The sequence below is a fragment of the Pipistrellus hanaki genome, assembly GCF_964339955.1.
Source record: "Pipistrellus hanaki genome assembly, chromosome: 7".
Taxonomy (NCBI): Eukaryota; Metazoa; Chordata; class Mammalia; order Chiroptera; family Vespertilionidae; genus Pipistrellus; species Pipistrellus hanaki.
The window spans coordinates 4,881,256-4,898,032 of record NC_140509.1 but is presented as its reverse complement, the minus strand read 5'-3'; the positions used below and the strand labels follow the sequence as shown (position 1 = coordinate 4,898,032).

At 47.3% G+C, this 16,777-nt stretch overlaps 1 protein-coding gene across 1 annotated transcript in view; it reads left to right on the top strand.

Moving 5' to 3' along the window:
- Positions 1–16,777, top strand: part of LOC311626179 (DLA class II histocompatibility antigen, DR-1 beta chain-like) — a 137,259-nt gene that overhangs the window by 97,809 nt on the left and 22,673 nt on the right. The window lies entirely within an intron of this gene.

Below are 16,777 nucleotides of genomic sequence, written 5' to 3'. Positions count from 1 at the left end.
GCCCCTCCCAGGCTCTTGAGCTCAGTCTGGGAGACAGAGTCAGGAGTCCAGTCCCCTGAGGACCTTGAAGCAGTTTTCAAGCTTGGGACCCTCCCTGTCTCCTGTTCGGACAACCCCATCCCCAGGAATCTCCCAGTATGAGGGGACAAAAAAAAGAGAGGCAAGCGTGCAGGAAAGTCACTGGGGAGAACACGCCGTGACAGGAGAGAGTGGCCTGGGCCCTGACTGGTTTGGCTCAGTGGATAGAGCCTTGCTCTGCAAACTAGAGAGTCTCAGGTCCAATTCCAGTGAAGGGTACATGCCTGGTTTGCAGGCTTGATCCCCTGTGTGGGGCGTGAAGGAGGCAGCTGATCAACGATTCTCTGTCGTCAATGAACTTTCTATTTCTCTCTCCCTCTCCCTTCTCTCTGAAATCAATACAAATATTAAAAAAACAAACAAAACAAAAAAAACAATAAACAGAAAGAAAGCTTGGAATTTGTGTTGGCGTCACCCAGGAAGGCTTGCTGGAAGAGGCTGAGAAGTGAGGGAAGGAGCTGCTTTAACAGCTCAGGAGAGGGTCAGAGGCAAGGGGGAGCCTGGAGCTGGCGAGGGAGAGGACGAAGGGTGAGTTTCCCCTGTGAGTTGTCTGAACCTTCACACAGGCTCAGTGGTGAACATCAGGCCTGTGTGCACACACTCATGCCTACATGCACACTCATCCACGCACACCCATAGCCACAGGTTACATCCCCTGTAAGCACACATCAGCCTTCTCAGACCTCCGTGCACACACATGGATATGCAACTGCATTCACGTTCACATACACGCAGTCAGATACAGACCTACAGAGCGGCCGACTCTGCCTTTTATGGAGTTCAAATATGCTTTCCTCTGCCCATCAGAAGGGGACATGCACTGCCCCAGTAAACGTGAGTCCCCCAGCTGTATCCCCTATCACATGTCCCGGCCCCACTGCCGGGGCTCCATCCACAGCTCCTGGACCAGGTCCCACGGAGCCATGGGAGTGTCTTTTACGCTGTGCACTTCCTGGTCACTGGATGCAAGCTGCCCCGGACAAGGGGGTGACCATGAGAGAGGAGGTTCCCTTCAGCCAAGAGCACTCACAGGGAGGGTGCTCACCTGGGAGGGCCAGTGGCCGACACTGCCCTCCTGGGAGGTGAAGGGCAGTGGCAGCCCTGGCACAGATGCCCAGCGCCCCTCCCCCACAGGCTCCCTCAGTCCCTGGGCTGCAGCCATGCTCCTCCCTTGGGTTCTCCTGGGCCCTGGGCCTCGAGGCCCCGCCCACATCATCCCACCTCCCTGCTGGGTGTGGACAGCTCCAGGTGTCAGGCCCCTTCACCCTGTCTCCCTCTCCTCTCCCCCTCCACCGCTTGCTGAGTCCATCTCTGAGCCCTGGGAGCTGAGGAATGGGCAGGGGCGGGACAGGCCCTCCCCTTGCATCCTCTGTGGCCCAGATCAGTGGGTCAGGGCTGACAGGCAGAGCCTTTGTCACCTGCAGGCTCTGTGGGTGGCAGTGGCTTTCCATCTTCTACTGACAGAACCCCCTCTCTGCTCCCCAGTCCTCTGGTGACAGCCCCTTTCTTCTCCTCTCACAGACACCCCAGCACGAGTGTGAGCAAAGGCCTGTGGGTCCTGGCGAACCCTCATCCTTCCTTCCCAGGGACGGTGTAGGCCAGGGACCCTGGCTCTGAGGGGGGCTGCCCACCTGGACTCTGGCTGTATTTCATCTGATGCTCATTTGTTTCCACATTTTAATGCCCTGAAGCTGTGATAGGCGTGTCTCCTCAGGGCCTCCATATACCCATCCAAGGTCTTTGGTTGATCAGACCCACCCACCTGCCATCTAACGCCTTCCCCCTGAGAATCCACACTCTGTTCCCTGCTTCTATGTCTCTGGATCCACTTCGTTCATCAGTTTGTCTTGTTACTTAGATCCCACATCTGAATGAGATCATGTGATACTTGTCTTTCTCTGACTGGCTTATTTCACTTAGCGTGATTCTCTCCAGGTCCCTCCCTGCTGTCTCACAGGGTAAGAGATTCTTCTTTTTTACTGCTGCAGAGTGTCCCATGGTATAAATGTACCACAGCTTTCTTATCCACTCCTCTACTGATGGGCATGCCAGCAGTTCCCACATCTCAGCTATTGTTAATTGTGCTGCTATGGACAATTCATACATTCTTTCTGGTTGGTGCTTCAGGTTTCTTAAGATAAATTCCTAGAAGTGGGATCACAGAGTCAAATGGCAGTTCCTTAATTATTTATTTATTTATTTATTTATTTATTTATTTATTTATTTATGTTAGGAACGTCCATACTGTTTTCCCTAATGGCTGCTCCAGGCTGCGTTCCCACCAGCAGTACCAGATTCCCTTTTCCCCACATCCTCCACAGCACTTGTCCTTTGTGGATTTGTTGATGGGAGCCATCATGACAAGTGTGAGGTGATGCCTCATTGTCCTTTCAATTTGCACCTCTCTGATGGGCATTGAATGAACATTTTTTCATCTGCCTCTTAGCCATCTGTATGTCCACTTTGGGGAAGTGTCTATGTAGGTCCTTTGCCCGTTTTTTATCGGATTGTAGGAGCTTACATTCTAAAAGGAACACACACACCCCTTTTACATGGTGTTTCTGTTTGAGGTTTGGGGTGCTGAGGAACCGGTCTGCAGGGCGAGCTCTGGATCCACCTCAGCCCACTGTTTCAGGGAGAAGAAGACGAAGGCTTTACAGGCGCCAAAGGCAGACATGCTGGGCAGGCAGAGCTCCCAGCGGGGTAACAGGATCCCCAAGAAGCAGGGATCTGCTGCAGGAAATAGGACCTGGGAGATGGCGTGTGGGGTGCAGGGCATCCTCAGACAAGGTGGAGCCAGAAAGATCCTGGGGCCTTTGTTCCAAGCTCAGGGCCTGCAGGCAGGATGCTGTGACAGGATTCAGCCCTGAGCAGGGATCCTGTGACCTGACAAGCAGGAAGCAGAAAGGACCAAGGTGAAGGCAGGAATTCTTAAAAGCAAAAGTGACTGGAGGCACAGAACTAACCGTGACTTCTACTCAGGGTCAGGTGCACCAAGAGCATCTTGGCTTCCGAAGTTAGAAAATACCGTTTGCTATATTTTTATTTATTTTGTTTGTTAGTTTTTTTGTTTGTTAATCCTCACCAGGGATATTTTTTCATTGATTTTTATGGAGAGAGAGAGAGAGGGAAAGACAGAGAGAGAAACATCCATGTGAGAGCAACACATTGATTGGTTTCCTCCTGCATGAATGCTGACCTGGGAGGAGCCTGCAACCAAGGACCATGGCCTTGACTGGATTGGAAACCGGGACACGTTGGTCTGCAGGCCGACACTGTAACTGCTGAGCCCAATAGGCTAGGGCTTTTAAGTTTTATTTCCTTGAGTGTTTGTTTCTTTTTTAATACTACAATTTTAAGTAGATCACACTACTTTTTTCTGATCAAGCCCCCAATGCCTCATTGTCCTTTCAATTTGCACCTTTCTGATGGGCTGGCCAGGGGGCAATGCACTACGGGACTTGAATGGAACAAAAGTTATTGGTATTTTGTTGTTATGATAAACTTCGTATTTAAAAGTGGTTAAAAAAAAAAAAAAAACCATTACCTGCCAAGATGGAATAAGGAAGAAATTTCCAAAAATGTGCAAATTTCTTCAGTGAAATTTCAGACCAAAAGAATAATTGACATGAAAAGCTGCAGAGAAGTGGTTGAAAAGTTCATTCACACATCGCTTCTCGGCCTTTTGGCTAAGATCAAGTGAAAAGTTCATTCACAAACTTTTTCTCCACTTACTTGAACTTCATACGCGTGTTCTTCACCATTGTGCCTAGATTGTGCCCGAGAATTCCATAAGGCACTGGGCACAGCTGGCAGCGTCTCCCGGATCCCCGGGCACTGTACAACTCACGCATGTCAGGCAAGTAGCCAAAACACTCCAAAGCAAAGAGCGCAAGGGACGCCAGCACATGGCTTCTCTCTGTTTTCTGCTGTTTGGTGAACGTGAAGGAAGGGGGGCAGCAGCGCCTCCCACTGCACCCTCCCTGCCCGTCTGCCTTAGGGTGCCTAGACCCATGGTCGGCAAACTGTGGCTCGCGAGCCACATGCGGCTCTTTGGCCCCTTGGATGTGGCTCCTCCACAAAATACCACGGCCTGGACGAGTCTATTTTGAAGAAGTGGTGTTAGAAGAGGTTTAATTTTAAAAAATGTGTCTCTCCAAAGAAATTTCAATCCTCGTGCTGTTGATGTTTGGCTCTGTTGGCTAATGAGTTTGCCGACCACTGGGCTAGGGCATTGAGGACCAGAAATGAAACGGAAAAACAACAACGATGAGAGCAAAGGGCAGGGTCTGGGCAGGGACTGGGCTGTGACAGCTCTGCCTCCTCCGGGGTCACCAGGTCACGGCTCAGGGACCACCTGCCGCTGCGGTCACAGGTGCGCACACCGGGGTTGCATGTCAGGAGCACAAGCGGTGCAGCCTGGACTGTCCTGGGACACACGCTCGCTCCCGCGCAGCCCCAGGCGGCTCCACTGTCACACCCACAGCCACACCTGTGCCTGCGACAGGGACCCTTTTGCTCCCGCCAGGACAAGCCACCGTGAGGCAGTCTGCTTTCTTAGACATGGGAGCACTTTTTTAACTGATTGACTGGAAGGGGGGTGGGGAGGGAGAGAGAGAGAGAGAGAGAGAGAGAGAGAGAGAGAGAGAGAGAGAGAGAGAGAGAGAGGGAAATGTAGAAGTGTTGTCCACTCATTTAAGCCCCCATTGGCGCCTCCTGTGTGTGCCCTGCCTGGAGGTGGCCCAGCATCCATTGCGCATCGGGATGACATACACCAAAGGGGCTGCCCGGCAGCAAGGACATGGCAGTGACTTCAGCTGTGGCCCTGGTGAAGCCATGTGTCCCCAAGCACCACTCAGCCAGGCATTTGTCATTGTGTGAAGTTCCACATCCCCATGCTGCCGCCCGGAGAGGAAAACACAACGCCCTGCCAGCCGCCTGTCTCTGTGCCTGACATTACACATGAACACATGTGCAGCTCAGGAGTTCACATGGAAGTATGTAAACCCGTCCTAAATCTGACATGCAGCTACTTGTGGGACGGCCTGGGGGACACATGTCCTCCGTGTGGACTCGGAGTGAGGCGGCACACGCTGGAAGGCGCCCCTATCCTCCTCCTCCTGCGCTCAGCTGCCCCGTGGGTGCGGGGCCACACCAGCTTCTGTCAGCATTGCTGGGCTGGCGCTGCTGGGTACGGGGGCCACACTCCATGGGTCAGGTGCAGCGAGGCTCCTACAAAACACGCCTCTGTGAGCCTGAGCTGGTTGGGCTCAGTGGATGGAGCATCGGCCAGTGGACTGAAGGGTTCCGGGTTCCATTTGGGTCAAGGCCACACACCTTGGTTGCAGGTTCCCCGGCCCTTCTCAAGGTGCGTGCAGGAGGCAACCAACTGATGTACTGGCTCTCTCACATCCATGTTTCTCTCTGTGTCTCCCTCTCCCTCCCACTCTCTCTAAAGACCAATGGAAAAATAACCCTTGGGAAAGGATTAACAACCACAAAAACATACACCAATTTATAAGGAAAAACTCCGCAGTAATAAAAGGGAATTTTTTAAATGTCTCTGGAAGCACGCAGGCTCTCTCCGGAGCCCAGGCTCTTGGACAGACACGGAGCGGTGAGGGCCAGACCTGATCTGGTGGGAGATGTTGGTTGCATATCATTTTGGCTGATTTCAAAACATTTGTTTAAATTCACTTAATATATATAAGAAATGTTATCATTGTAGAAGGAAGTTCTCTCTTTATTCCAGGCGTGGGCTAACAGAGCGCCAGCCCCATCTTCACTGCGTTACACCGTCATGTCCATGTGACTTCCGTCAAGGGCTCACACAAGGTGTGGCCATTTCCAGGTGTCTCTATGACTTCTACAAAACAGGGTGTGGCTCTGAGCAATGGTGTGCCGTGTGCCGTGACTCAGATAGACCCGTGAAACGTTAACTGGGAGCGTGAGAACCCGTGAAGGACTACTGTGCTTCCCTGGAGAGGCGGGAGCCAGTTCAGGTCACCTCTGTTTCCTGTGTCACGGGGTCCCCAGGACTCTCAGAGCTAACGGTGAGAAACATGCAGAAACACCACTGTCTTCCCTTCTGTTTATCACTGATAGATCCTCCCTGGTTCTGTCCAGATACGTGGTTCATGGCGATCAGCCATCAGGCAGGGCAGGCCCATTGCGTTTAGGATGTGCGAGCAGGACCCTGCCCGCCCTGCCGCTGCCCACCTGCCTTTCAGAGGTTGGCCTGGCTGATGCTGGGAGGGAGCAACCTCTCAGATAGGCCACTCACACTCTCCAGCCCCTTCCCGCAGCCGGGAGTGCTTTCAAAAACAATTTAACTCTTCAGCTTGCCTTCCTGAAAATATGGGGGTGGGGGGGTGGGGGAATGTATTTAATTCAGGATACTGATCCACTCCCCATGTTGCCCTTTCCCCCTCTGTGCTGTGTATAGGATCCATTTCCCAGCGTCCTGGCAGGACTCTCTGAGCTCCGTCCCTCAGCCTCTCTGAGACCTCCCTCCGCTAAACGCTCCGGGGGCCTCTGCGGCTCCAGGCACAGCCTCCCTCTGTGTCTCCCATTTCCCCTGCCACATCCTGAAACCTGACTTTCTAACACTCCCCAGGAGCCGGCCAAGGGGACACGGGGAGGAGAAACGAGACCACACTTCCTTTGAGAGACAAGCAGATGCCTGGGCTCCACGGCGGCCCCTGTAAGGCAGCGGACAGCGGTGGTGCAGGGCGGCCAGCTGCGGTCCGGCCCTGCCTGCTCTGTGCCTCCCGCTCCAGGCACCAGACAGGCCTCCGCTGCCACAGGCCCCGGCACGCTGAGGGGCTGGTCTCTGGTTTACATGGAGGAGGGGATTAACCTCACCCAGCGTTAAAGTAAAGCTTGTAAAAAGGGGGGACAGTCTATTGGTGGAAGTCAGATGATGTGAGGAGGTGGATTGAACCAGGAAGGGAAAGTGAACTTATTTCTCAAGAGGAGTTTAAAAATTCAATGAGTTTTAACATCATTTTGTGTATTGAAATGGCCCATCACAGCCATTTACAACTGGATAATTTTTTACACTTTTGTAACTTAACACCATCACTTTATTCTCCAAAAAGCCCCCTACAATTGTAACAGGGGGTGAAGTTCCTAAGATACACATTTACTCATCCCGTGTGGAGAGGAGAGACCATGAGCCAAAGAGGAAGACTGAAACAATGAAGACAATGTTTCTGCATCAGCTTCCGACTCAGCGCTGGCAGTGACCGTCTGTAAGGAACAGAGCGAGTAGCCAGAGGCCCCTCGGCAGCCCATCCAGGTAAACACGCCCGTGACCAGACCACATGGGAGCCCGGCCAGAGCGTGATCCTGGAGGCCCTGAATCTCAGCCCTGAAACTACAGGTGGAGACGATGGGCAGGAGGAGCGAAGCTGCAACGAATCAGCCCAGCGGAGGGAACGCTGACAGTCAAAGGAACTTCACGCTCAACTCTGCTCAGGCAGAAACTGAGCAAACTGCCGGGCACGTGCCTCGTGGCAGGACCCATGGCCGGTGGGACGGACCTGTCACCGGCTGCGTTTCTCGGAGCTTAGAAACGGGAAAGGCAATGGGATGCGCACGCCTGGAGCGGCTCACATTTCTGCGTCCTCACGTGATCTCCTGCGTGGCTCTCAGGGCCATTCCCTGGTTAAGGATGTAGCCATGTTCAGACAGTTTTTAAAAGGGTTTCCTATTCTTTTTTTATTTTCTTTCATTATTATGTTGGTTAATCCTCACCTGAAGATATTTTCCATTGACTTTTAGAGAGAGTGGAAGAGAGAGGGAAAGACAGAGAAATATCCGTGTGAGAGAAACACATTGATTGATTGCCTAGTGCACAAGCCATGACTTGGGTCGGGGGCCACGGAGGAGCCTGCAACCAGGTGCATGCCCTTGAGCAGAATCAAACCCATGGAAGCTGGGACCTTGGATCCACAGGCCAACGCTCTATCCACTGAGCCAAAGCGGCGATGGCATCGACAATTACTTGTGAACTGTCCCCTTTGCTCTTAATTTAATTACTGGCCAGATCCCCGGAAAGCTTTTCTCTAAGGTCGGGTCCCAAATTCAGGACTGTGAGACTGACAGGGAACCTTAGTCCCGGGTCACCTCAGCGTGTCCAGATGGCCGTGTGACAGCCCTTGTTTTCTCTTTGTCTTGTGTGTGACCATGTGGCCCCCAGGGCTCCTGCAGTGACAGGGAGTGGCCTCCGCATGGCGCTGAGGGTGGCGGGTGCCCCCGCACCTGGAGGAGGAGAGGCCAGGCCGCGGGGGCGCAGTGGTCCCGGGAGAGGGAGTGTTACACACTTTACTCTTCCTGAGGAGCAGCTTCCTCCTCTGTGAGGACGGCCACCCCCAATCACCCCCATACTTCATCATTCATTCTGAAGCAAAGGAACCACGTGCGGGCACAGGCCGGGAACCACTGGGCAGTGGCTGCTGGGACACAGGCAGATGGTGAAAATCTTCTCGCCGGGATCTGTGCTGGGGGAAGAGTGGGTTCCTCTCCATGGCGTCCCGCAGGCCTGGGTCAGAGCAGAGGGAAGGGAACCGGGGACCGTACCCACAGGCCGTCCTGTGAGCGTCCCCTCTGCTGCTCTCCCCGGACACTCCCGCAGACACTCTCCTTCGGACCAGGGAGGCCAGAAAATGGGCCTCAGAAGCCCAATGAGCCCTGCCAACTGGCTTCGTGGAAACACGGGTCCATACAAGTCCCTATGGGGGACATCACAGCCTCTCTCCGGGCAGGGCTGCCAGCTGGGCCCAGCGCTAGAGTGGCCTGTCTGAGGCACGGCCTTCCCTCACAGATACGTGTCTTCCGTGGTCAGAAGACCTTGGCCCTGTCTACCCATTTCCCCTTACCTATAGGGACCAACAACCTGCTTCTCACTTTAAGTTCCAAATTAGCAGGGGAGCTTTCTGGAAACAAGGAGAATGTTCTGAGAGGACTCGGACAAGAGGCAGATGCTCCATGCCACCTGTGGCTTGCTGATCACTAACGCCCGTTTCCCCGGGTGTATTGCAACCTTTCAGGCTCAGCGCAGTGAGTCCCTGTGTGACACGGGAGGGCTCAAGACCTTGTGTGATGCTGCCCATGGCAACCTGCCTGTTGTTCCACAAAAATCTGAGCTTCTGGCCTGACCGGTGTCACTCTGTGGTAGAACATTGACGTATGAACTAGGACGTCACAGTTCAATTCCCGGTCAGGGCAGACACTGGGGTGTGAATGCATATAAGAGGCAGTGGATTATCTGTCATTATTGACGTTCCTCTCTCTTCCTCTCTGAAATCAATAAAAAAAAAAAAAAAAATTTTAATCTGTGTTTCTGATGTTATTTGTTTCTTCCCACGATGTTGGGATTCATTTTCCTTAAACACAAAGCTGTGGTCCCAAGCTAGAAGAGAAGAGACTGTACGACTTCTGAACTGACAACCACTTCCCCCCAGAAACCAAGTCAAGGGCCTTTTCCCAGGAAGGACCCCAAGTTTCCTGCGGAGCAGAGCAGGCTGCCCCCGCCTGCTCAGTGGGAGGTCCGGCCTGGGCCCACCTGCAGGCTGACCCTGTGGGGGCAGCAGTTACTTTGCTTTACCTGAACTCTCCTTCTATCAAACCAGCCCTGAGGAAAGTGTGAGATATAAAAGCAGCCAATTTTGTCACACATAACGGTATACAGCACACAGAATTTTAGTCATAGTTGTTGATACATTCTTTTATTTTAATTGATTTTAGAGAAAGAAAGGGAGAGAGAGAGAAAGAGAGAAACATGGATGTGGGAGATAAACATTATCTGTTGCCTCCCATACATACCAGACCAGGGACTGAACCCGAAACCTAGGAACCAGATCAGCTACCTATCGGTGCACAGTACGATGCTCAACCACTGACCCACACCAGGCAGGGAGGTCTAATCTTTTAAAAAATAAATTGCTACAATTTTTTATATAATTAATTTATTTTATTGATTATGGTCTCACATAATTGTCCTTATCCACCCATTTCCATACCAACCCCTTCCCTACATATGCCCCCACCCCACTGTTGTCCATGGCCACTGGCTAGGCCCATATGCATGCACACAAGTCCTTTGGTTGATTTCTTCCCTTTACCCCTCCTTCCCCTACTTTCCCTCTGAGGTTTGACAGTCTGATCGCTGCTTCTCTTTCTCTGGGTCTGTTTTTGTTCCTCAGTTTATGTTATTCATCATTTCCTCTAGATGTGTGAGATCATGTGATCCAAGAAATACCCTTGTAAGAACCTAACTGTGACAAGCAATAATGGTTATGCTGAGATGCAAATGAATCAGTCTACAGTGAGTTCCTTTCTGGGCCAACAGTTCTTTTGAGTCCCAATTTTAATGTCAAATACCCTGTTTCTCTGAAAATAAGACAGTGTCTTATATTAATTTTTTCTCCCAAAGTTGCGCTAGGTCTTATTTTCGGGGAAACACGGTAGTTCCTTATGTGTACATGTCAGCCATGATATTGCAGATCTGGTTGGTGGACAAATGGTGGTAATGCAGGTCCGACTGTCTCTGGTTTGGTCCTGGGCATCCTTCTGCGACACACAGCTGCTGTCTGCCGGTATGGCGAGGCGTCGTCAGCGTCTTCCATCTCTGGACTGCTTCTCTTCTGTCTTCATGGCTGGAGCAGTCCTGTCTATTCCTCTCTGTTATAGGATTCCAGATGGTCTTGGAGTTGTTTTCTGAAAATATACAAACATATTCTCAACCAAAAGTTAATAAAGGGATATTTTCTTTAAATTTGATTTGGGATTCTTTTTCATTCCTCCCCACCCCCAACCCCCCAAATATTTTTCCCCTGGCTTGTTTTGACACCATGTGTGTCTTTTCATGGGTACCTTGCTGTTAGAGTTTCAAATGAAGGTTAATTTTCTAAAGTACAAATATTTTAGCTGTAAATTATTCTCAGGATATTTTTCCTTACATGATATTCTTCCACTATCACCCCCTTTTTTACTTTAAATAATAGGAGACTTTTGGAAATTTTATAATGTAGTCTTGATAGTTTTTACATTTTAAATTATTTGCTCTACACTATGACTGCTTTAGGTTCATAACATGTTGTGCAATTTTACCATGGGATGGTCTGCCAATAAGAATTTTTGTTAACACTTTAGGAACAGCTTTTTGTACAGTACAATCAGTTTTTCTAGAATATTCATTTATTTCCATTAGCTACATTAATTTCCTCTGAGAAGTTGGCTACTATTCATCTGTTAAACTCAATACTCTAGCAACAATCTCATTTATCATGAGTGTATTAGTGGAATTGATTATTTCCCTTCTTCAGAAGGGCCTGAGCATTCCTGCTACCAGGCTGGACTTGGATATTAAAAACCCACTTGCCCACACCAGGGGTATGAGACCTCTCAAACAAGTCTTGTTGCAGTGAGAGGGCAGCTGCTGTCAGCCAAGTCTTGTCTGTTACCTGGGTCCCACTTTGAGCTGTGCATGGGAAGCAAAGCAGCCATGGGGCCAGGAGACCTCCCTCAGAATGGGAGAAGGTTCAGGCAGGGGGGGTTGGTAAGGGTCTGTGCCCCACCTCTGTTGACTCCAAGTTCTCTCCTGATGGCCCCTCTGTGACTGTGTCTTTCTTAGGTGGTTCCTTCCCTGAGGAATCTTACCGTCTCTGGCTAACCAGCCATCCTCCGGGGCCAAGCAGGGTGATATGAGTTTTGGTCTGTCTCCTTGGTAGCCTGTGCCCCCATGGGCTCCATGCCCAGCACCTGCCTCGGGAACCCCCCACCTGCTGGCGAGGCCTGGCTTTGATCTCATATTTTTGGGAACCCATGTTTCTTTCCAGAGAGGGTCCAGCTCCCTCACACTGGGCAGGCGAGAGATCCATGGTACCAGCCACCATGGTGCTTCAGCCTCGGCATGAACTGAAAGGTCAGGCAACAGTTGTGGGCACCTGGACCACGAGAAGAGGGTCATTTTTGCCAAAAGGGCAAGACCGGCCAATATAGAATGCTCAGGTGCTTTCCCAGGGGGCCCTCTGCACAGTGGGAGGGATGAAGTCCTTTCATGTCGTTTTAAATTGCTGCCAGACATTCAAAGGATTGGTTTGTATGTTTGTTTGGGATAATTGTACAATATGCTGTAGTAATTCTAAAATATCTGGAGCTGTGTTATCTTTGTCTCTAAGCACCACCAACAAAAATATGTATATATATTTATATAATAAAATAAAATAAATGATTTTTTTTTGATACCCCATGGTGCAAGGTACTATTATAGATAATGGGGATAACCCAAATCTGGGAAAAAATTATTGTGACCTTGTAGAATAATATCATGTAAGGATATTCTTTGCTCTAGGCCATGGAAATTCCATTTTAAACTGGCTGTCAATTTCTTTTTATATAGACGAAGAGCAGTGGTTTAATTTTGTCTCATACAGAAGGGGAGATGAGTATTAACTGCTATGTAATTATACTTCCTTGTCCCACCTGTGGTCCTCCTGGATGACCAATGTGTTTGGTATCATCAGTGACTACTTTGGGCAGGAGGATCAGCCCAGGTAAGGGCTCCCATCCATGAAGGATTAGGAATATAAGTCCAGAAATACTTACCCAATAGCCCCAAGTTATATTACCGTACAGCTGATGACTGCTAGCATGGCAGTGAAGGCATTCTCAGGTGTTCTTGGGGTTCTAGTTACCTCACACTTTCTTCTTCTTCTTCTTCTTCTTCTTCTTCTTCTTCTTCTTCTTCTTCTTCTTCTTCTTCTTCTTTTTCTTCTTCTTCTTCTTTCTCTCTCTCTCTCTCTCTCTCTCTCTCTCTCTCTCTCTCTCTCTCTCTCTCAATATCATTATTATTTTACATTTGTGTTCTTATGCTCCCCTTATCACCTCCTTTTCCCTCATACTCCACCCCCATGTTATCTGTGGCCATTGATGAGGCTCATATGTATGCACACAAGTCCCTTGGTTGATATCTCCCCCTTACTCCCAGCAATCCCCTCCTTCCCTGGGGTTTGAAGTTCTGATCAACATTACTCAGTCTCTGGGTCTGTTCTTGTTCGTCAGTCTATGCCATTCACTATATTCCATAAATGAGTGAGATCATGTGATGTTTATCTTTCTCTGCCTGGCTTATTTCACTTAGCATAATGCTCTCCATCTCTATCCACGTTGCTGCAATTGGTTGGAACTCTTTCTTTTTTTACTGCAGCATAGTATTCCATTGAGTAGATGTACCACAGTTTTTTAATCCATTCATCTGCTGATGGGCATTTAGGCTGTTTCCAAATCTTAGCTATGGTGAATTGAGCTGCTATGAACATAGGGGTGCATATATCCTTTCTGATTTGTGTTTCTAGTTTCTTGGGATATATTCCTAGAAGTGGGATCATTGGGTCAATGGGAGTTCCATTTTTAGTTTTTAAGGAAACTCCATACTGTTTTCCACAGTGGCTGCACCAGTCTGCATTCCCATCAGCAGTGCATGAGGGTTCCTTTTTCTCCACAACCTCGCCAACACTTGTTGTTTGCTGATTTGTTGATGATAGCCATTCTGACAGGTGTAAGATGGTATCACATTGTTGTTTTGATTTGCATCTCTCTGATGATTAATGACTTTGAACATGTTTTCATATGTGTCTTGGCCTTCCTTCTGTCTTCTTTCAAAAGGTGTCTATTTAGCTCAGTTGCCCATTTTTTTATTGGGTTGTTTATCTTCTTTTTGTTAAGTTGTCTGAGTTCTCTGTAAATTTTGGAGATTAAACCCTTATCATTGATATCGTTGGCAAATATGTTCTCTCATGTAGTGGGGTTTCTTGTTGTTTTATTGATAGTTTCCTTTGCTGTGAAAAGGTTTTTATTTTGATGTAGTCCCATTTGTTTATTTTCTTTTTAGGTTCCATTGCCCTAGGAGCAGTATCAGTGAAGAAGTTCTTTCGGAAGAACTGAGGTGTTCCTGCCTGTGGATTCCTCTAGTACTTTTATGGTTTCCCATCTTATGTTAAAGTCCTGTATCCACTTTGAGTTTATTTTTGTGCATGATGTAAGTTGGAGGTCTAGTTTGATTTTTTTTGCATGTATCTGTCCAAGTTTCCCAGCACCATTTGTTGAAGTGACTGTCTTGACTCCATTGTATGTTCATGCCTCCTTTGTCAAATATTAATTGAGTGTAGTGGTTTGGGTCGATATCTGGGTTCTCTATTCTATTCCATTGGTCTGTATGTCTGTTCTTGTGCAGTTCTTGTCCAGACTGTTTTGAGAGCAGTGGCTTTGTAATACAGCTTGAAATCTGGTATTGAGATCCCTCCTACTCTACTCTTCTTTCTCAGGATTGCTGTGGCTATTCGGGGTCTTTTATTGCTCCAAATGAACTTTTGGAATGTTCTTTCTAAGTCTGTGAAGTATGCTGTTGATATTTTAGTGGGGAGTGCATTAAATCTATATATTGCTTTGGGTAGTATGGACATTTCAATGATGTTGAGTCCACCAATCCATGAACATGGTATGTTCTTCCATCGGTTTACATCTTCCTCTATCTCTTTTTTCAGTGTCATGTAGTTTTCTGCATATAGGTCTTTTGCTGCTTAGTTAAGTTTATTCCTAAATATCTTAATTTTTTTGGTGTGATGGTAAATGGGATTAATTTTTTAGTCTCTCTTTCTGTAAGTTCATTATTGGTGTATAGAAATGCCATAGATTTCTTGGCATTGATTTTGTATACTGCTACCTTGCCAAATTCATTTATTAAGTCTAATAATTTTTAGGGTTCTCTATGTACAGTATCATGTCATCTGTGAATAAGGACAGTTTTACTTCTTCTTTTCCAGTTTGGATGCCTTTTATTTCTTCTTCTTATCTGATCACAATGGCTAGTACTTCCAGCACTACATTGAACAGGAGTTGTGAGAATGGGCATCCCTGTCTTGTTCCTGTTCTTAGAAGGAATGATTTTAGTTTTTGCCCATTGAGTATGATCTTGGCTGTGAGTTTGTCATATATGGCTTTTATTATGTTGAGGTATGGTCCTTCTATTCCTACCTTACTGAGGGTTTTTATCAAGAAAGGGTGTTGGATTTTGTCAAATGCTTTTTCTGCATCAATTGATATGACAATGTGATTTTTATCTCTCAATTTGTTTTTGAGATGTATCACGTTTATTGATTTGTGAATATTGTCCCATCTTTGCATCCCCAGGATAAATCCTACATGGTCATGGTGTATGATGTTTCTTATGTACTGCTGGGTCCGATTTGCTAGATTTTTTGTTGAGGATTTTGGCATCTATATTCATGAGGGATATTGGCCTGTAATTCTCTTTCATTGTGTTATCTTTATCCGGTTTTGGTATTAGGGTGATGCTGGCTTCATAGAAGGAGTTTGGAAGTGTTCCTTCCTCTTGAATTTTCTGGAATAGTCTGAGGAGGATAGGTTTTAATTCTTCCTTGTATGTTTGGTAAAACTCCCCTGTCAATCCATCTGGCCCTGAGCTTTTGTTTTCTGAAAGCTTTTTTATGACTGCTTCAATTTCATCCATAGTTATCTGCCTATTGAGATTTTTAGTATCTTTTTTATTAAGTTTTGGAAGGTTGTATTTTTCTAGGAATGCATCCATTTCCTCTAGGTTGTCTAGTTCATTAGAATAGTGTTGTTCATAGTATTTTGTAACAATCTTTTGTGTTTCTGTGGGGTCTGTTGTTATTTCACCTCTTTCATTTCTTATTTTGTTTATTTGGGTCCTCTCTCTTTGCTTTTTGGTGAGCCTGGCTAGAGGTTCATCAATCTTGTTTATCCTTTCAAAGAACCAGCTCTTGTTTTTATTGATCTTTTGTATTGTTTCTTTGGTCTCTATGCCATTCATTTCTGCTCTGATCTTTATTATTTCTTTCCTTATGCTCACTGTGGGATTTTCTTGTTGCTCTCTTTCTAATTCTTTGAGTTGTTGAGTTAGATTATTTATTAACCCTTTTTAGTTTTTTGAGGTAGGCCTGTAGAGCTAGACACTTCCCTCTTAGGACTGCTTTCATTGTGTCCCATAGGTTTTGCAGTGTTGTGTTTTTATTATCATTAGTCTCCACGATGTTTTTAATTTCTTCTTTGATTACATTGATAACCCAATCATTGTTTAGTAGCATGCTATTCAGCTTCCAGGTGTTTGAATTTTTGAAATGTTTTTATTGTAGTTTATTTCTAATATTATGCCATTGTGATCTGAGAAAATGCTTGATATGATTTCAATCTTTTTGAATTTGGTGAGACTTTGCTTGTTACCCAATATGAAGTCTATTTTTGAGAATGTTCTATGAGCACTTGAGAAGAACGTATATTCCTTGGCCTTGGGGTTAAATTCTCTGAAAATGTCGATTAGGCCCTTCTGGTCTAGTGTGTCGTTTAGGATTGCATTTTCCTTCTGATTTTATGTCCAGAGGATTTATTCATTGGTATCAGTGGTGTATTAAAGTCTCCTACTATGATTGTATTGATGTCTATCTCTCCCTTGATATCTTCCAGAAGATTTTTTATGTATTTTGGTGCTCCTGCATTGGGTGCATATATGTTTACCAGAGTTATATCTTCTTGCTGAATTGCTCCTTTAGTATTATGTAGTGGCCTGCCTTATCTCTTGTCACAGCCTTTACATTGAGGTCTATTTTATCTGATATAAGTATCACAACCCCAGCTTTTTTCTCCTTTCTGTTTG